The sequence below is a fragment of the Anolis sagrei genome, chromosome 3 (assembly GCF_037176765.1).
Source record: "Anolis sagrei isolate rAnoSag1 chromosome 3, rAnoSag1.mat, whole genome shotgun sequence".
Taxonomy (NCBI): domain Eukaryota; kingdom Metazoa; phylum Chordata; class Lepidosauria; order Squamata; family Dactyloidae; genus Anolis; species Anolis sagrei.
The window spans coordinates 26,618,011-26,640,871 of record NC_090023.1 but is presented as its reverse complement, the minus strand read 5'-3'; the positions used below and the strand labels follow the sequence as shown (position 1 = coordinate 26,640,871).

General features: G+C 37.2%; 1 protein-coding gene across 1 annotated transcript in view; it reads right to left on the bottom strand.

Annotated features, from left to right (window-relative positions):
* Positions 1-22,861, bottom strand: part of DDX10 (DEAD-box helicase 10) — a 203,854-nt gene that overhangs the window by 84,194 nt on the left and 96,799 nt on the right. The gene's annotated exons all lie outside the window — the stretch shown is intronic.

Genomic DNA, 22,861 nt, shown 5'->3' with positions numbered 1-22,861 from the left:
CTTCGATAGGACATTCTCTCTGTGTGTATGCTCCACATTTCGTTATATAAAAAGCAACCCTTATATCCAAAGGAAATAAGAAGGCCCCAGAACTGTCTAGTGAGATCAAATATATGCAGTAGATCCTCAAAATGTTCAATACAGGTTGAGCATTCCTCATTCAGAATTTCAAAATCTGAAAGACTCCAATGTTCAAAACTGTCCACACATGTGGCTAAAACAATAATACCTTTGCTTTCTGAAGATTCATGTACACAAACTATGCATCATGCACAACATTATAAAAATATTGTGCATAAAATTATCTTCAGGTTATGTGTATAATGTATATATAAAATAGAAATTAATTTCCTGTTTATATCTGGGTCCCAGCTCCAAGATGTATTATGTATATAAAAGTATTCCAAAATCCAGGGAAAAAAATCTGAATGTGAAACACTGCTAGCCCGAAGCATTCTAGATAAGGGATACTCGACCTGTAATGCCTTATTTTCACATATTTGTGTGCATTTTATAAATTACCTAATTACTCTAAAGCTATTTAAAAGAACTACCTTGTTCCAGACAACATTAATACCATTCAAAGTTTAATGATTACAACAGATTACCTTCTAAGCTAAAATGTTGAAATACGGCAGAAACAAGGCTTATGGGCAACATAATAAATGTGTAAATTAATAAATGTTACTGAATTTCTTTATCAGCCATACTAATGCCTCCAAGGTTCTAACATAGGTTCATTAACTATTTAAATTTATAATGAGTGTATCCTTGGATGAGATAAAAACTTCTAAGGAAAATAAAATTAAAAACGTAGGAATACATAAGAAAATTGGCAGTCAAAAAAGACCTCTCAACTTCTGAGGAGGGGGAGCCCCCGGTGGCACAGTGGGTTAAAGCACTGTGCCAGCAGGACTGAAGACCGACAGGTCGCAGGTTCGAATCCGGGGAGAGACAGATGAGCTCCCTCTATTAGCTCCAGCTCCTCATGCGGGGACATGAGAGAAGCCTCCCACAAGGATGATAAAACATCAAAAATCATCCAGGCGTCCCATGGGCAACGTCCTTGCAGATGACCAATTCTCTCACAACAGGAGCGGTTGCTCCTGACACGACAAAAAAAAAAAAAAAAAAAAAAACTTCTGAGGATGCCTGCCATAGATACAGGTGAAACATCAGGAGAGAATGCTTCTGGACCATGGCCATACAGCCCAGAAAACACACAAAAACCCATACAGCCTAGGAAACACACAAAAACTGGCCTGGCAGCACCATTGATGGTGCTGCCAGGCTGGGCTGAGGCCTCCTCCTAGCCTGGCAGCACCATCAACAGCAGCCAAGGAGCCTCCAAAGCCGGCAGGATCACAGGCAGTGAGGAGGAGGAGGAGGCTCACAGGGAGTGAGGAGGAGGAGGAACCTCTTTTCTTCTTTCTTATTCCATTCTCCTCACCTTTAGCAAGCAAGAAATAGATACTGCTACAATAATAGCCATCCAAATCAAAGGATGAGAGAAAGAAATGAAGACATGGATATACATTTCCTTGTGGGCTTTAATGAAAATTACATAGTCAATCAAAAGCCATGCCCTCTGCAATTCAATTTTTAACCTGCCACTTTCAATAACTACCTCTAACATTAGGAAAACAGGCAGCTGGAGGCTATCAAGGGTGAGAGCGACACTGAATCTAGCTCGTGCTTTCATTCAGTGTGAGGTTCCTTAGCAATACTGGTCCCATTCTATAAGGAAATATGAAAATCTTATTCTCCTTCTGAAAATACCCTTTGTTTTACTTAATTGTGTTTTTATCTGATTGCTATATGTTGCTATGTTTTATTTGTGTTTTTTTGTTTTAATTTATTGCTTTGCATTGATGTTTTGTGGACATTTTGTCCCATGTGTAAGCTGCCCCAAGTCCCTTCGGGAAGATGGAGGCGGGGTATAAAAAGTTGTTGTTGTTATTATTCAAACAAACATTATTAAAATCTGGCTAAAAAGGTTGCAACAGATATTTCTAATTGAAGCCTTGCTTCTGGAACTACAGAAATTCAAGATTTGTGGGATTCTTCATCAGGAAGAAAGAAAAACAACTAATGAAGGATGATATACATTACACATGTAAAATACTAGCTAATACACATTAGTTCATGCAATTGTGGAGAAGAGCAAGCCACTGACCACCTGCTGCAATGCAACCTGAGCCCTGCTACATGCACAATGGAGGACCTCCTTGCGGCATCACCAGAGGCACTCCAAGTGGCCAGATACTGGTCAAAGGACATTTAATCAACTACCAAGCTTGCAAACTTTGTGTTTTGTCTGTTTGTTTGTTTGTTTTGTTAAAAATGTAATACAAATGTCTGGTTACTCCTGACACGATAAATAAATAAATAAGTTCATAAAATGCATATGGATTGTTCTGTAAAAGATGTCTGTGTGGCAAAAAAATCAAAGAGGCTCCATGCACTAAACCATTGTATTTCTAATTACCTTGTATAAAAACCTTATATAATTCATTCATTGCCACAAGAGCCTTTTATACTGATGACCTTTTTTTTCCCAAAGTAAGGAAGGGATACTGACATATACAAAAGAACTTAAGTAGCCAATGAGGATTTCAACAGGTGGTCCAACTATTCCGGAAATCACTTCAGCATCCACTGAAGCACTGTAGTGCACAGCAGGGTAAAGATAAAATGCTCCCTTGTCTCCATAGTTAGCTGAGAATGGGACGACTTAAGGGCTTGCAGATGACTCCCTCTCATCCTTCACCTTGAGTACAACTCACAAAGAGGCAAAACAATTTTTAACAATCATTGTGATTTGGAGTTAATTATGATTAGCAAAAGCTAATCTATCTTTGTTTCAGACCTGCTGACATGCACATATCATCAATAGGTCTGAAATAAAGACGGAAAGATTGAGGGTTTTTTAAGTATCTTAAAAGATGCTTCATTCCAACTTGCCATGGTTGAAAGATCATATAGTGTCCTTCTTACAATATACTGCAATGGTGGACGTGACAAAATTTTTGAGTGGCCTTGAAGAGGATGGTTGATATCCCAAGTGGCACATTAAAGTATTGTCAAGTGAAACATTTTTTGACTAAAATGCAAAACATTTTAGATTACAGCCTTCTCACTCTTTCTGTAAACAGGGATGGTGTGAAAAGAGAGGGAGGAGAGAGGAATCTAATACGTGAAGGGGATCACCATTAGTTTGGAGATCCCACTCTGTATCACCAAATGTAATAGATTTAGTATTTAAAATGACCTAAATATTTGGAAGCTGTAGAGAACTTTGTCCCCAACACACTGTATTCTGAGGTAACCTTAGTGTGGAAACTGGCAACCACCCAAATTAAAAGGAGTTTTCCGTTCTTGTTTAATCAGAGCTTTTGAGTAGGCTGAAATGTGCTCAGGCCTCAGAACTCTGAGGTAAATAACGAGATTTCTTTAAAATGTCGCTGCCACCAATCTGGAAACTCTATTTCCCCATCTTGTTAAGAATACTTCTTTATACAGAGGCTCACTGAGACAGTTGTTGATGGACAAAGAACAAAGTTGTTTCTTTGTGTGAACTTTAACAATACTGGCACTTTAGCGTAACGGTAGCAAAAAAGAGATGAAGCTTATGGATACTTTAAAACAGTTAAATACTTGGTTCCAAAAACAACTCTGCACTCCCTCAGGAAACTAGCAGACTTCCCTCTGACTAGAATTCCTAAAACTCTAGACCAGTGGTTCTCAACCTGGGGTCCCCAGATGTTTTTGGCCTTCAACTCCCAGAAATCCTAACAGCTGGTAAACTGGCTAGGATTTCTGGGAGTTGTAGGCCAAAAACATCTGGGGACCCCAGGTTGAGAACCACTTCTCTAGACAATCCTTTCCCTTGGATCTGTCTATTCTCTATACCAGCTATTCTACCTGATAGCTATCAATCTTCTCTAACTGACCACTTTGGCTACTCCAACTTCTCTTCTCCTAACTCTCTCCCAAAACCTAACTTTCTTCTACAACACACAGACCTTGACTAAATGGTCAGATTTTAAAACACACCCTTTCAGGCAATTTTTTTCTGCACTCTCACTAAGCTCCGCCCACTTTCTCCCAGCCAATCACAAAGGTTCTCCACATTACCCTCCAGGCTGCTCCTAAGCTCCGCCCCCTCTAGGAAATGAGTACTCTAAGATGGCTGCCTCCCTGCACCATCTCACAAAATGGCTTCCAGAACACTTGGGTCTACTTTCTGAGCTTTTCCCTGGCCTAAAAGGTAGGCAATTCATCACAGATGGGTAAACTTCATTTGTTTTATAATGTAATGTAATAATAAATTTATTTTTGTACCCTGCCTCCAATCAACATGGTTAAAAAAATAGCACAATAAAATATATAAACAGCAACATAAAACAAGATAAAGCAACAACATTATAACAAAATATAAAAGCAACTTGAAACCTACAAAAGATGCCCCAGTCTGTTCACTTTGTTTCATTAAGATTTCTCAGCATTGTAGTATCTGCACAGAAGCAAACTTGCTCTCCAAAGAGTTCAGAAAGACTATCTACTGACAGTATTTTCTGTGAACATTAAAAACACACATATACACACATACCTACGCTATGCAACTCTACAGCAATGTGACATTTAGCCAGCAAAATAGAACCATGCTTTTTGAAAGAGCAGGTCCCAAGTCACACTTTCTATTTTACTGTTTTCTAACTAAGTAATATCTGGGAAGTTAGATATTTTGTGAAATAGGATGTGCTTTAAATTGCTACTTTGATATGATGTAACAACCATTGACGTACTCATAAATCAGTCAAATAAATGATATTGAAAATGTAGCTTTTTACTGGAAGATGCTGGAAAACAATAAATAAAATATTCAACAATAACTGAAGAGCTGAGAGATTCCCACCATAGCACCAGTCCAAGATATCTGAAGAACATCAACCTGGGATATTGCCTCGGCTTGAAAAATGACTGACACATACCTTCCCTATGTTGGAGGGAAGTGTATAACACTTGAATGTACCCACAAACAACAGAAGTATAAGACATGTTTATCTGATCCTTTTACTTTGGAGAGTATGATTCACCATGTCAGGAGGTTCTAGCAACTCAGATATGTTAGGCACCGAGGGAAAACACATATGTTTTTCCCACTGAAATCAATTAAATAAAGGCAGAAGGGCAAGCATCCATCTGAAAAGAAACCAGTCAATGTGCTTCCACTAGAGCACTGCTAACAATGCTTGATTTTATCTACTGGGAAGGGGGACAGGAAAAGGAAGGGAATACACACAAGCAAAGTTGGGTTTTGCTGAGGAATGTCATCTGTCATAGTGATACAACATTCTGAACTTTTTGGTTTCTAAACTGTGGACATTCCACATTCTTTCATTCATGCAAAAGGCTGCTTGCAATCCAAAGAAATTACCCTGCAGAATGAATTATTGTTGTCTAACATTGCAAATGGTGAGGATGTACACCAGGTAAAGTAAGTTCAAAGCAATGCTAGAAACTGTCAGAACCTTGAAGAGCATACCAAAGAAGTATAGGTGATAGCATTTGTGCTTTAAAGACTTATTCCTTTAGTGCAGGTAACTGAAGCCATAAGAAGGCTGACACTCCCACTGCAGGATGTTGATTTAAGTGTTCTTTCTCTTATTAATGGATAACAAGTTTAGCAACAATTAAAAAGCACAATATTTAAATCTGGTGTCACAAAGCTCACAGCCACAGCCACTTGAAACCCCAAACTGCATTTCCACAGCTAACACCAAGGTCACCACAGCACTCCTTTCTCCACCAATTTCCACCACAGAGAATAGCTCTGAACTCCCTTAAACCACACCAAATGAATTATTTTGTTTCTCTTGCTCCTTGCTTTCCAAAACTGACATAAATAATAAAACCAAACGGCAACTACTGTCTCATAAGGTCCAGTTCCAAGAAATTACATCTATATCATGGTACAGTTTCCTACCACTAAGTTAAAGGTAAGTTTCTTCTCCGGAAGACCTATAGCTCTAAATATAGAAATGAACAACAGAGGTATCAGGTATCTGGTTTGATAATTTAAAATACTTGATATTAATGTAATTTTCATATAATATTGTATATATGGAAAAGTCTAGAAAATTTAATTAAAATTGGCCCCAAAACCTGCATTTGGGTTACAAATATGATATGTTCTGTAGATTTGTTCTTAAGTTACATTTGTATGTATCCTGGAAGTAGGTACATTTTTGAGAGCATAGGGAGGATTTCACCTCACTGTCTGTCCCTATTGACAATTGGATTTTTGAAAAGTTTGGATGGTTGTGAAAACAAGGATTGGTGAGAAAGCTTCAGTGGAGACACATTTTCCCCATGATAACTCTTACAGGCTTGGATTTCCTTTCCTAGGAGTAGATTTCTTCTCACTTCCTGTTGTCTCATCGTCATTTGTAACTATGAGTTGTATATAAGTTGGATATTTGTAACTCAGGAATTGTCTGTATTTAGTTATATATAGATCAGGGCTAGTATGTACATTCACTTTTTTTTAAAGGAACCATTCTCTTCTCTGAGTAGAATGGTGAAAGGTGGGAGCTTAGTCCATTCTTTGAGAACCTAAAGGAAGAATAAATCCTGTCTCCTCTCTCTGTAGCAGCATAACTTCTGGCCTTTTTGAATGCCTGGTTGGGGAAATAATGACAGCCACAGGCAGCTGACCCCTGAAGGGGTTCTAGAGTTTTCGATGGAACGATCCTAAACTTCTCCACCCATCAAATGATAATCTATAATTTTGGCCTCAAAACCTGTCCTTGATTTATACATGAGATCGATTCATATACTAATATATATTGTACATAGGAAAAATCCTGTCATCAAAGTTCATGATATTCTTTTGAAATATTTACATATTTCTATTTTGTAATTAATCTAAAATGTAAACATCTTTTTTTATTTTGTATTTAAAGCATTGTATTTGTATAATTATTTACTTCAATACTTCCAAGAAGAAATATGTTATGTTTTCCATTAAACAAACAATGGGTTATTGCTGGTTTATAATCCAAAAACGGTAAATATATTTCCAAAAAATGCAGATAAAATGTTCTATTTCTAGACTCCCTAAACTTGTCCCACTTCTACTCAAAACAAGCTTATGCAATGGACAATAAACTCAGTTTTAGGGTCTTTGCATCCAACACATGTGACATTAAAAGAGTTTTATGATATAAAAAAGTAATGTTTTGATATTTCATCGGTTATCTTTTTTTAAAAGAAAAAAAGTGCTTCCAGTTAAAAAAGAGAGTTTACCAAGGACAGATACTAACTTTGATGCAAAGCTAAGAACATTATTTTGCTGACACTTTCAAAATATTTCTTCCAGTCTCCCAACTGTCAGAAATCTTTTCTTTAAAGTTCTAAAAGGTACGGTTGAAGGAGAAAGGGCAACGTTCTCTGTTGGAATAAAGGACCCACTTGAACTTATTCCAATTAATTGTGACAAGCTCATTTCCTCTTTTAAAAATGAGCAGAAATATGCATTAAAAGAAAGAAATTCAACTTTTTTTAACCCAAAGTAGCCTTTCATAAATTTTCTCATAACATGTACGTTAGCACCCAAACATTGAGTCCAGCTCAAATCACTGACTGTCAATGGCAAAAATAGCTCATCGGTAAACTGCCCCAAGCTACAGACAATACATTGCCATTTCCAGGACCAGCACAATGTGTCTTATAATTTATTTAGGTCCAGTATTCATGCATCAACTATGAACAACAACAAAAACCTCCCCAAGGGTTAACAAAGAATGCTGCCCTCCCTGAATTAAAGCATCATTCAAGCACACATATACACTAAAATCTAAATCCAAAGCTCATATAGTTCTTCCTCCATATCTGCAACTCTGATTTTTGAAGATTTGATTGTTCACAGATTTGTTACCTCTTGGAATCTCTGGCTCTTCTAGTGTGACTCTGTGGTCAACCTTTTCAGGTCATGCTGGATGACCAAGAGAAAATACCTGATCATACAATTCTACAATCAGCTTCTAGTGGAGGTCAACTATAAAGTCATATTGAAAAACCTAGACATACATCTAGAGAGGTATTTATTTCAGATTAAAAAAATTAAAGGTTTTTCACTTTCATCAGGGTCAACTGAAACTCAAAAAAGTTAACATTTTTGGACTAGAATCATAGAATCATAGAGTTGGAAGAGACCTTGTGGGCCATCCAGTCCAACCCGCTGCCAAGAAGTAGGACAATTGCATTCAAAGCATCCCCAACAGATGGCCATCCAACCTCTATTTAAAAGCCTCCATAGAAAGAGTCTCCACCACACTCCAGGGCAAAGAGTTCCACTGCTGAACAGCTCTCAGAGTCAGAAAGTTCTTCCAAATGTTCAAGTGGAATCTCAGAACTCTCAGAATCATTCTCTATAAGATATATTGTATTTTCTTCCTTTGTTTCACTGGGCAATGCTTAAAGTTCCAGTACAAAACAGAAAATGTTCCAAGCTCAAAGGTGGATTTACGTTGGAGTTTTGTTTCTTTTTGAAGACATATATTAAGATTCTTTATTTACTGTCCTGATTTTAAAAGAGTTTTAGTACTGGTAGCCAGATTTTGTTCATTTTCCTCCTTTCTATTGAAATTGTCCACATGCTTGTGAATTTCAATGGCTCCTCTGTGTAGTCTTGTGGTTGTTAGAGGGGACCAGCGTTTCTGTGTTTTCAAATAATATGCTGTGTCCAGGTTGGTTCATCAAGTGTTCTGCTATGGCTGATTTCTCTGGCTGACTTAGCCTGTAGTGTTTTTCATGTTCCTTGGTTTGTATTTGGGCAATCCTGAGTTTGGTGGTCCTTACGTAGACTTGTGCACATCTGCATGGTATAAGGTAGACTGCTGCAAAGGTTAGAGGATCCCTTTTGTCTAGGACATCTAAACATGGTTGCTTTCCTTCATTTTTTCCCCACCATAAATTGGATGTTTGGGTGGATACTGTTAAGATGATCCAAGAGCCTGTTTAGTTCTTCTTCTCCATGGGTCCAAATGGTGAAAGTGTCATCCACAAATCTGAATCATATAGTGGGCTTTTTTGTTGCTGTTTCCAAGGCTTGTTTTTCAAAGTGTTCCATGTAGAAATTTGCTTTAACCGGGCTGAGAGAGCTCCCCATGTCTACTCCATTGTTCTGTTCATAAAATTAAATGTCCCACTGGAAGTAGCTTGTGGTGAGGTAATTGTAATCCAAAAGCTTGTGGACAATTTCAACAGAATGGAGGAAGCCATGAAAATGAACAAAATCTGCTTGCTAGTACTGGAAAAACTCTAAAATCAGGACAGTAAATAAAGAACAACACTCAGAAAATAGGGGAATTCCAGACAGGAAGCAATCAGGACCAGCTAACACCTCCCAACAAAGGTTCCCTCTGGCAGAAAGCAGACAGCCTTTAAAGCTGCAAGACTATTCAATGCTAATCAAGCTGGCGAATTGCAACAGTCACACATGCCTCAAACAGGTAGGAGTTTTTTTCTCCTGCCTTGGACATTCCACAGATATATCAACCCCACTTGCCTGCCATAGATGTGGGTGAAACGTCAGGAGAGACTGCTTCTGGAACATGACCATACAGCCCTGAAAACTCACAGCAACCTCCAGATTCCAGCCATGAAAGCACTCGACAACACGTAAGTTCTACAATTTAAGTATAACTTGAAAACCTGGTTTCAAGGTCTCTTTAAAAGGAATACCATGCTCAGTGGAAGTAACTCTAGACCTTGTCTAAAACTAAACAGGGAAAGAAATAAAGAATTTGCATGAAAGAGGAAGGAGAGAAAAGCACACCCATCCATAAAGAAAAGTTTCTGGCACTTATTTACTGACAAGTAGATGCACTGAACTTATGAGAGAGTGTGTTTAATAAGTCAGTCTCTTAGAAGATATTCTGTTTTGGAGATGTCTGAGGCAAATGGCTATATAAGAATAGAAGATTATTTTCCTTGTTGTAGCTCCGAATGATAGATAATACACACTAATTAACTCGAGGACCCATTAAATAAATTTCAGATCACAAATCCTTACAGTCAAATCCAAACACTTTTCTTCTAGCACAGTAAATCACAAGCACAGAGAATACAAACTATAAGACAATTTGGGTGATATCTAAAAGTAGCAATTACTTTCAACATCTAAAAAGTCCTTTGAAGCAATCTTTGTTTCTGCAGCATCCAGAATATCCATCAGCACAACCAGCAGCACTTGTTTACTTCCAACATTAAAAATATTCAGTTGCTCAAGATGATGCCTCAGTGCATGCTATTTGTCAATGACAACAGCTCTGAGCAACATCCATTCAAGGAGCCTTATGTTAGCACTGGATATCTCTCTGCACCTAAGATGTCTAAACTATCCAATTAACCTTTCGCAGCAGAAACACTTCAGAACAGTTAATACACTGTGCTTCAAAGTCATGGTCTACCTCAACCTCTGACTGTGAGTCTGTTGTTAAACGAATTCAAAATTGTATATTTGCCACCATATTTCACTCCATAAAAACATTTTCTATAAATGCCATATTGATAAAGGAAGCAATGAGCAATTTTAGCTATTTCTTTCCTACTACAAGAATGTATTTGAAATCCACTTTTTATGTTTTCAAAGTCTATTTGCAATTCAGTTGCAAAATGTGCTTGTGGTTTCACAACTGAATTGGAAACATGCAATATTATTTTCCGCTAGATAAAGAAGAAATATGCAAGAATATTTTTTCTAGTTTCCTATGCTGAAAGTACTGATTCTTGTGCAAAAAAAAAAAAAAAAACTGCATGTGAATTTTATACAGAATAAGTCCCAAGCTACAAAAATTCTCAGCAGATAGGATATTCTGTTGAGAAGAAACTTGGTCTGGGGAAATGTTTTTTGTTTTGTTTTTTTAAAACACACACACAACTTTGCATATTTGTGAAGGTGTCTGGTACATTACAACTGTAAATCAAATGAAAATTGCAAAATGTAGACGAACTAGATATTAGAGCAGATTTACGTTGGTTCATGTTACATATTCTAAACCTATTTAAGAGGGGAATTCAGAAGATTAGCATTAGAAAGGAAGGAAATTCAAGTTGCATTACTTTATTCTCCCTCTATTCAGATGCTATTTTCTAAATAAATAAGGACTTCCCAGAAGGAAGATGATCACTGGGAATATTTGATAATCGTGCAAAAAAATAATAATTAAGGATGAGATAAATATACCCTCAGTGAACAGGACAATGAACATCACAGGCACAGTTTATTTGACAACTTGCTACTTCTAAGATAAGATAAAGAGAACTGAGTCAGTACGAACTATATCCAGCCTATATTTATTTATTTATTTATTTATTTATTTCAAAGTTTTCTATACCGAGCTTCTCACCTCTTAGAGGGACTCAGCCCAGTTTACAACCATAAAACATACAATCAGTAAAATATCATAGTTCATAATTACAATAACACATTTAAAATAACAACTATATTTAAAACTACGGTGGTCAGTCGTCATATTAAAAACAAGTATACCTCATCTTCCATCCACAATCCTAGGGTGCTGTCTCATTCATCATAGAAAAACCCAATAATAATAATAATAATAATAATAATAATAATAATAATAATACTTTATTTATATCCTGCCCCATCTCCCCAAGGGGACTCAGAGTGGCCAACAACAATGTGTATAATACAACATAAACAATAATAAAATAAATAACCAATTTAAGTTAAAGCAACAAATATAATGGACAAATCAATAAAAGTGAACCAAAACATATTAAATTAAATTAACATACATCATCCATCAATAAACAGGGATTGTATTATATACAAGCAATTAAAATAGCTGGCTGGAATGTCACTTACCTATGCAAGTGACCTGCTAGCGAGTCCTTGTTGATTTTTTCTAGAATGAATTATCACTGGACACGTATTTGTTTTTATGTTCCACATGGCATACCACATTAAAATATCCTTCTGCCACATCACTTAAAAGCCAAAGGTCTTAAAAAATAAAAAGTCAGCCCAAAATAAAAAAGAAGGGTTGGGGTTTTTTTTAATATGCCAACAAAAAGAAAGCAGAGATGGACCAACTGGACCTCAAGTGGGAGGGAATTCAACAACTTGAGAACATCCCCTGTGAAGGCTCTCACCTGGTCCTCATTGAATGTACTTTTTGATGGGACTGAAAGAGCCTTTCCCTGAAGATCTTAAAACTTGGGCAGATTCATACAAGGAGATACAGGCCTTCAGATAGTCGAGAGTCAAACATGTAACTAGTGTATATGTTTCAACAAAGGGGATAAATGTTCCATATACTTGTATATTATATATTACATGTCATATTACTAATAATATTGCAATAAAGTGGTATAGTACAATATAGAAATATATAATACAAGTATTGCACTATGCTAATAATATAATATATTATATGTACATAATATTGATCATAATATTGTAATACAATATAACAATAATACAATATAATAATATAATTATAGATTATATATTACATGTAATATTACTAACAATATTGCAATATAGTGATATAGTAAATATAATAATAATAATAATAATAATAATAATGTGCTATGCTAATAATATAATATACTGTATGTACATATAACTTGTAAGCCACTCTGAGTCCCCTTCAGGGTGAGAAGGGCGGGATATGTTGTAAATAAATGAATGTAGCCTGAGTCAGCATTAAGTCTTCAAACGGTTTTCAGAACAACCCTGAAATATAAATCATGGTTTAAAGCATAGCTTGTTTGAATGAGAATTTAAAGTTTCAAAGGGATACCTCAAACCTGGCTATAACAGAGAGGCCTGTTTAGTTTAAACCAGAACAGACATTTTAATTTCCTCTGGTGTTGCCTGAGAGTCCAAGAAAAAAGAGGAGGCTGTTCCTGAGGTTTTTGTCCAAACACCATTCAACTACAATTCATTACAAGGAGAAGCAAAACCCAAGGGTCCAGGAGGCAATTTCATCACCCAATGACTTACCACAAACTGAACATATCACAAACCCCACTAAAAAGAGCCACATTCCAGTTTTATAGCTCTCTCCTTTTTAAACAGCAAAAGCAAAAAGACTATGTACTGAACTTGAAACAAGAGAGATTAGATGGTTATGGAGGCATATATGACTGGAGACATCTTAATTGCTTTTTTGATGCAGGTGGTACCTCCATGTGGCCTTTGTTTGGGCCATCCCTATTTTAGTGTTACATCTGAATTGATGCAGATAAGCTTCCCTGTCAAATCTGTTAAAAAAGTCATTTCTCTTGAATTTAATAAGCCATTGCAGTTAATTAACTGCCTTTTCTCTTGTCTGCCTCCAAAGGAATTTTCGACAGCCTTTAACACATTCTGCTCCATTCTGATAATTTGACCTTAGCAATGGATTAATCTTCTTCAAGTGGCTTTACTAAATATGACACAGATTCAGCACACAGCTGGCCAAGTAGCTTTCAAAAATTCAAGTGGGAATTTCTTTTGGGGAAAAAGCATCGGCTGAAATACAAAGACAGCCAACATAAAACAACCAGCATAAAAAGACAAGTGTTGTGAAATATTAATCACAGTTGTTGCGAAGAAAGAAAAGACAGATCTACTGAAGCAAGAGTTTAGATATTTATATCCTATGATGGTTGCCCTGCTCTGCATTTTTTTGCCTAAACACATCCTTCTCTAACCTGGTATCCTCTAAATGTCTTGCCACTACAAATCTCAGCACCCCGCAAACAACACAGTGCGTTGTAGTCCAACATAGCTGGAGGGCACCACCAGCCTGGGGAAGCAGGCCGAGTCTTCTTTGAGTCATCTGGAACCATGCAGATTTATTTACTACCAACTCAGATGCCCTTTTTATTCTTTACAGTGAAAGAAACAAAAGGAAAATCATATAAGATAACAACACTACAAAAAAAAACCCCACTCTGCTGTATGTGTTCCTCTTCTAAAAGGAGCAGAAAGACTCTCAAAATGAATCAATAACTTCCTATACTCGGGTTGAAGAAATTCTACATTAATTTTTCCTTCCAGTACAGATAAAGAAAATGACCCACTCATGGAGGGCAACAGCTAGTCCATGTTACAAAATCATGTTACAGTGGGCAAAAATTACCCCAATGATGAAGAAGACAGGCCAAACATCATAGACTCATAGAGCTAGAGAGACCTTGTGGGCCATCCAGTCCAACCCCCTGCCAAGAAACAGGAAAATCAGGATCTAGAATCCAGAGATGAAGAGAAATTCCACACTTCAAGAGCCCAATGAGAGTTCTTGACATTTAGTGATTAGCTTTGAGACTGTTTTATGGAAGAAGATGCACCCTATTATCAGGAGATAACCCAAAAGTACCAGATCCCTTCTGATCTTGGAAGCTAACCCTGGTGAACACTCAGATGGGAAACCACCAATGAATGCTGGGTGCTATACTGTTTTTCAGAGTAAAGAATGGCAAAACCACACTTGAGCAAACCTTGCCTAGGAAAACCCTAGGAGATGCATGGGGTAGACATAAGTCCACAGGCAACTTGAAGGAACACAAATACAAAGCTGTATTAGACTGGGCAGCAAAAACAAAAGAGCCTCCTGGCATCTTCAAGACTAATGCTTTTTACCTGCAAAAAGATTCCCTGGTCTCCAGACTCCTTCACTGGATAATGGAGGGTGGCTTCATTTCACAAATAATTATACACATGCTAAGATATGAAACAAGGGATATGGAACAAAAAGAATTCAAAAGGTGCCAACAAATTATACTGGTAGATTATTTAAAAATTATGAGGTTCAATAAAGACTTCTGAATTTTAAATCATCCTGTGAGGCCCTGCTCTCGGTCCCACCCCCTTCACAGATGCGATTGGCGGGAACAAGAGACAGGGCCTTCTCAGCAGTGGCCCCTCGGCTATGGAACACCCTCCCTAGGGATATTAGATCGGCCACTCCCTCCTAACATGTCCAGCCGTAGCTTCCCAAGATGTTTAATTGGCTTATAATATTCCGGCATGTGTTGCATTTAATTTAATTGTAGGGTCAGAAGTCATTTTCTCTTGCTGTTTTGTTACCCACTTGTGCAAGGCAGGAGCAAATGGGTAAAGTCATGCCTATTGTTAAGTTAGATTTCTGGTTGAATGTTATCTGCAAAATGACCAATAAATACATTCAAGCAACCAGATTCATCCCTGGGAAACACTCTCACAGCATCTTGCAAAACCTTTAAGTTGCTTAATACAAAAGGCTCATCATTCCAACAAGCCAAATTAACATCTGTAGGAGAATCGCCTATCAAGAAACATGCGTTCAAAGCAGAAACAGCTGGCATAATTTTTTGAATCCTGGCCTAAGGCATTACCCCATCATTTCCTAAATAACAGCTGGAATGGGAACAAGGGAACAAAGAAAATGAACAGTAAAATGTGCATGGCCAAATGAAGTGCTTTCCTATGCCTAAATGCAACTTGTACCGCAATACCTCTTCTTTTTTAACTTCCTTTAATATTTTGCAGTTAACATGGTGATAAGGAAAGTTATATTTCACAGTTACAGAAGCAAAGTAGAACAGATTTCCTATTACAGATGGGTAATCTTAATACATTCCATCTTTGCCTTCACAGTCAAGACTTCTTCAAAAACAAAAACAGTTCAAAGCAGTTACAAACAAAAAACCACGAAACACTTCACTGAAAAAAACAATGAAAAAACCATAATACTATTTCATATATTGTTTCCTTTTAGGATTCCTTTCCTTGGAACATATTTTTTCCTATCCAAATTCAAGAAGTGAAAGTAACTTTACTAGTTCAGAAATTCTTCTTCAGATACATACAACTTCAATGAAAGGCATACAAAGCAAAAGTGAATTTAGAACTCAAAGAAATAGAGCAGACATAAACTTCAAAGCCATCAGTATGTATTGATGCTTCAGGAGGTTTCTACACCGTTGCCTCTCAAATTAGAAATGTACTTAGAATTCCTCAATTATCACTAACTCCAGATACTTCCAAGATTACCACACTACTAGCAGAAAAATAGCAAAGTCTTGAAAAGATTACAGAATTAAAACAAAGAAGAAAGTGCAAAGGCAGGTTTACAGTCGAATATTAAGACATTGATGGTGTGTTCTTGCATAGAAGATATTGGACTTGATTGCCCTTTTGGTCTCTAGGATTCTATGATTCTTGTTGTTGTTCATTCGTTCAGTCATTTCCAACTCTTCGAGACCTCATGGACCAGCCCATGCCATAGTTCCCTGTCGGCTGTCACCTTCCCCAGCTCCAAAATGTGTCTACCCATGTCAAAACAATAGTTGTTGGAGGAGCACGTGCAAATGTATCCACGCAAGAACAAAATAGTTGGAATGAACACTGCAAAACATGAAAAACTTCAAAATAAATAAAAATATGTGATCTGATGCAAAATGTGAGCGCCTTAGATGTTAGGCAAGAAGAGACTGTAGTTATGTCGATACCAAGAACTCCTAATGCTAACAGTTAAAATGCTATAAACCAGCACCCCAATCCCTACAAGGGGCTTCAGTCACAGTCACTTTCTGGGAAAAATAGGGAAAAGTGATTCAGACCTATGGAGAAGTAGCTGGCCTCAGCTCATGGGGTGACTGAAGAAGGTATAGAGCAGACAGATCTTTACAGTGTGAATCACCTCCTCCCCCCTCCTTCTGGCAAGATGGAGCAACAGAAGTCAGTCCTAAACCTTTACAGTTGCCTGGTTGTGAGAGATTTTTGGACATAGCCAAGGGGTAAGAGATAAGCCACCTACATCCTATCCAAATGGGGCTTGCAATGTTACATGTAAGCTGCACCTATCTGCATGACAGTCATTACAGGCAGTCCCTGAGTTATAAACATCAGAGTTACATATGGCTGTTAGTTAAGAATGGGGGTGAGACAACAGGAAGTGAGAGAAATCTACTCCTAGGATGGGAAATTCACTCCTGAAAGAGTTATCATGGGGAAAGGTATCTCCTGAAACTTTATCACCAATCCTGAAACTTCATCACCATTGCCATTTTTTTCAAAATCCAATTATCATGGGGACAGAAAATGATGTGAAATTTCAGGGGCACAGACAGCAAAGCAAACACCACATGGGTGTTAATCTTTCCCCTTGCTATCCAAAGCTAAAAGATATATGCTTTTGACTGGAGTTAAACTTTAAAAATGTACTTGTTCCGACTTACATACAAATTCAACCCAAGAACAAACTACAAAACCTATCTTGTTCATAACTTGGGGACTGCCTTTACTAGGATGCCAGCCACCTCGTAAATACAGTGAGCTCTTGGTGTCTACTGGGGTTTGGCTCCAAGATCCCCCATGGGTAACAAAAACCATAGATACACAAGTCACTTTATATACAGTGTAAAAATTGTAATACTGATACAAAATGGCAAAAGCTTCTTTTTGTTTGTTTGAATATTTACAAGCTCTGGATGGTTGGATCTGTGGATATGGAATCTGTAGCTATGGAGGTCTAACTATATTCTGCCTTTTCATTCTTAACAATTGTATATGTTAAAATAAAGTAAAGAGGAAAGTTGGAAAAAGATATGTGGGTTACAAAAGAAGAAAGTATTAACACCAACACTCTATGGATAATGCAGTCTGAATATATAGGTTTTTTAAAAAAAAAAAAAAAACCTCTGGAAACATTTTGAGAAAAAGGTGTTAAAAATCCAAGGAAATCAGCTGCATGCTTTTTTTGCCTTTCTCTCATTTCAAACCTAGATCGGCAAAGCTGCCGAAAACCGACCTAGAATAATGTGTTTTTTACATGGATTCTTGCTTGCGCTTAAACAATTATGATAATTTTAAAACATCTGTAAGTGGCAATTCAACTGAATCAGAAAATGCTTTTGAAGTGATGGGTTGCATGCCACAGATAAAAACACCAAATAAAAATAATCAATCTTCTAAACTATTCACTGAAGTTCTGAAAAACCACAACAGTGGAAATAGAAAACAATATTAAAAGAATTGAGGTGTGTAAATAAAACTCACAGGGTGGGACGAACATTGACTATCATTAGAAATAGGGCTTCGACAGTCAAGTCACTAGGCTTTGATAAAAAGTCCAATCATAGCCTCGATGTGTATTCAATGTCATGTTAGCAATAAATGGGCATGCCAGGGGCAAATGTAGGAACTGGAAAGAGCAAGGAATGAGGCCTACAAGGACTAGACAAAATGAAGCTACACTCAGATTGCTACATTTTGAATAAGGAATGGAAATTAATGGGACAGGTCAGGATTCCAATGGACACAGTATGCACTGCTAATAGAAAATTGAATTCGCTGTCACTGCCTGAAGAACACCAACAAGAACAAAACCATCCTGAAATGAATTGTACGTTTACAGCTTTAAGAAGGCAATGGCAAACCTGTTGTAGCATGTAAAAATCAGTTGAGTGTGTTAACTGAAAAATGCAAAGCACAAAGCTGATTGGTTGGGCTGTGCCTGTGATGCTAGCTGAGCCTGGGAGTTTTGGCAACAGTTATACATTTAAGTTTTCTATTTTCTGCTTCTGAGCTTTATTTATCGTGTCAGGAGCGAACTAAAACTGTTGTATTGCATTAAAAACAAACAAACAAACAAAACACAAAGTTTGCAGACTTGGTATTCTATTAAATGTCCTTTGACTAGTAGGTGGCCACTTGGAATGCCTCTGGTGTTGCCGCAAGAAGGTCCTCCATTGTGCATGCCCCCCCCCCCTTGATTCTGAGCTGCTGGAAGAAGATTCTTCACATGGGCTCCCAAGGACCATTTTGAATCTCTCTCAAAGAACACTGTGTGAGTCAATGCTACTGTTCACATGACTGTATATATGTTGCTCTGCATCACAAAGAGTAAACAGCTTGTTCTTTACTGATCATCTGCGTATCATATCTATTCTTTAGCAAGTCAGTGTGTGGATTGGCAAAAATGTGAACTACACGTGATTTTCATTCTGCCACAAAAACCCCTCTGAAGAAATTTTGCCTATAAGATGATATTGATAGGGTCACCATAAGTCAGAAATTGACACCTCTACAGGAACATCCAGTGTTGGTGTATGAGTTCTGTGTGGCTTTTTACAATGGACGTTACAAGCTCCAGTAAGGAGAACCACAATTCAAATGCATCATAACAAAATAAAATTGGAAACAGTTCTAAGATACAAAAAAGGACAGGAAAGCAGTATAAAATGACAGATAGTTTCCAGAAACTGTTGGGTTAACAGAAGATTTCAAACACCTTACATCTAGGTCTTATGTATCTCCTGCAATTTCACAGGACCATGCAAAAAGATGCAAACTCCCCTCCTTTCTCTCCCTTCCCCTTCCTACCCGACTTTTTTTAATTCATAAAATATAATCAATAAAGATAAATTTTTAAAAAAGAAAAAAGATGCAAACTATACTAAAGGGCATGAAGTCAGAGTTTGCAAGAACTGGTTTTCAAGCATGTTTCAATCACTGTGGCTATAAAAATATGCCAGAAACTTTGAGGAGCTGTGCCTGGTGGATTTCAAGTGAAAGAAGAGTGATTGAGGAAGTTGTCCTTTGATTGAGCGTTGTATTGTTTTCTTTATTTTATATCCCACTTCCCCCAGTACATACTCCCTTGTCCATTCTTTGCCTTACAAAACCAGAGTTATACAAAATAAGAAATGTTTGGAATAGGGCAAACTAGATAAAATCGTGTAATGTGCTAATTAAGATTATTTTGACAAGTTGTGGAATTCACTTTTGATGTAGATTTGCATTATGCACAGAATCTGAACTTCAAAGACTATACAGCCCTGTATGTGTTCTTTTCTCTCTCTTTAACTCTCTTTTTATTACTTTTAACTGTATGCACTTGTTTTCAGAGAGGTTAGAGATATGCATTCAAGCGGTATGAAATAACTCTTCCTCCAGAACTATTCCCTCATCTGCGCTCTAGTTTTCATTTGCAATTCTCTCTTCTCCAAAGCAATATTTTAAAGAGTTATGCAATCATTTGAATTCATCACACTACACATTCCGACCATATACGCAGACAAAAAAGTTACCCAAGTTGCAAATGAAAATCTATATTCATAAGCTAATATAATTTGCATATGGTAGTCTTTTTAAAGCCTTGTATTCTACTCAATCTTATTCCTTTTAGTCTTTCAATTCTCCTCTGTATAGTCTTTTTAAAAAAGGTTCAATGTTACATGTAGGTTTAAGATTTAATGACCTCAAAAGGGCTTACTTGAAAACAAAGATGTTAGAGCATAAAATGTATGAATTCAGTTTCAAAAACATAACGGACACACATACTGACATAATTAAATTTGATACACATACAGGAACATAAAAACCTATTTTTATTGCAATATTTAGAACAACTTTCACCTTAGTATCATATCAGGATTTTTTGTAATGCTCTACCACCAAAACCAAAAAATCTTCCAAGAGATAAGCTTTAATCTGGCTGCTTTGAAGGTTTTCCTCATTATCCTTTCTATTTTAATGTTTAACACCTTGCAAAATGTATACATGAGTAATATTAATTCATGTAGCAACCCTGACCATGCTTGAGTGTTTATTTCCTCTAGGATTTACCTCTCCTGTTCTGTCCTCACAACATTCTCTATACATCTATTAGGTTGAGAAATAATGACTGGTCTAAGGTCATCTGGTGAACCTCATGGCTCTGTGGTGATTTATCCCCTTATCTCTTCAGGTTTGGTCCATTACTCAAACCAGTGCTTCATCCAAGCAAAACATTTCAGGGTTAATCTAAGGCATTTCCAAATTAAAACAGACCCGGAGCTGTTGTCCAAATAAACAACGCTGGGAGACATGGGTCATGCTTCCATATCATCTAGGACAGTTTTTCTCAACCTAACTGAGATCCCTGGAGGGCTCACCAGGGGATGTCAGAGGGGTCACCAAAGACCATCAGAAAACACAGTATTTTCTGTTGCTCATGGGGATTCTGTGTGGGAGGTTTGGCCCAATTCCATCATTGGTGTGGTTCAGAATGCACTCTGATTATAGGTGAATTATAAATTCCAGCAACTACAACTCCCAAATATCAAGGTCGATTTTCCCAAGCTCCACCACATTTGGGCATATTGAAGATTCGTGTCAAGTTTGGTCCAGATTGATCATTGTTTGAGTCCACAGTGCTCTCTGGATGGAGGTGAACTACAATTCCAAAACTCAAGGTCAAACCCTTCCAGTATTTTCTGTTGATCAAGGAAGTTCTGTGTGCCAAGTTTCGTTCAATTCCATCACTGGTGGAGTTCAGAATGCTCTTTGATTGTAAGTTAACTATAAATACCAGCAACTACAACTCCCAAATGACAAAATCAATTCCCCTCCCAACCCCACCAGTATTCAAATTTAGGTGTATTGGGTATTTGTGCCAAATTTGGTCCAGTGAATGAAAATACATCCTGCATATCAGATATCTATATTACGATTCATAACAGTAGCAAAATGACAGTTATGAAGTAGCAACAAAAATAATTTAATGGTTGGGGGTCATCACAACATGAGGAACTGTATTAACGGATTGCGGCATTAGGAAAGTTGAGAACTACTGATATAGGAGACGTCAAAGTACAAAAATGTGTCATTAATAAAGTAAATGCATTATTGGCAGTAGAGGGAGAAATAAGATGGGGAGAACAGGGATAAGTTCTTATAAGAAAGGAGAGCACCAAGTGGTTCCAGCAAATGATTAGAACTAACAATACATACATGAAAAATGAAATAACCAGGTCAGGTAAGCCTTCTAGAAATCCTTATTGGAGCAGACCACTGTGAATAAACAAATATTCTTCTGAAATGTTTAAGTCTTCCAAGTTTCATAAACATTGCTCAATTTTTCCTAATATAGCAAGGACTGCCCATTCTTTGATGGCTCTGAAACTCTGACAACAATGTGCATATGAAGAACAAGCCTTGCTTTCCTCTACTTACTCTCAGCAAACTAATCTGTAAATTGATTAATCTGTCAAAACATAGCAAGCGCTGGTTCAAATTGTTAGTATTTCCCCTACAAAGAATATAATTTACCAGGCTTAGCTAAATTAGGGACCCTTTATTTACCGCCTTCACCAAAGCAAAATAGAAGAAGTTGTCAAATAACTGCAATTTCTGTTTGAAAGCAAGCACTTATCAGGCCACCTAAGACATTTTGATGCATTAGGTGAAGGACAACACATACAACTTTCCGTGTGCAGAAAATGATTTGCCTTTCAGTTGAATCTTAATTCAGCACTGATGACTGTAAAGCCTCAGGGCAACAGGTTATTTCAAAGGTTGCAGGAACAGCACTTATAGCTCTGTCCTCCAGCGCGTTGCCATTGCTCTGTGCCCTGCAGCACTTGCTGTCTAAAATGGCTGCATCGCGCTGCCAAATGACACAGCCAACCTTGGCACCTGACCCACTTCATTACTCCTGCAGCTACGAGCAACGTAGATATTTACATTCATTCGACCCATAACTGAAGAGTCTCTTGAGGAGTGCATATAAAATAATGATACTCATGGTCCTCTTAGTAAACAGACAATTACAAATCCAATTATTTGATAAAGATTTGTCTGTGCAGAGGTTCTCAAAAGGTGGTAAGGGGGGTTGAAGCTGCTCAGAATTCAGAAACTTAATACATCACCTAGACATTTAGGTATTAGAAACTATCCATGTGTGTAACTATTACAGTTTATAATTTATCCGGTGTATCTCAAGACCCCAAGCATGTGGCAACATTAAATAATTCATAAATATTTTAAATATGTAAATACAAAATGAATTAAAATTGTAACCGTACAGCAACA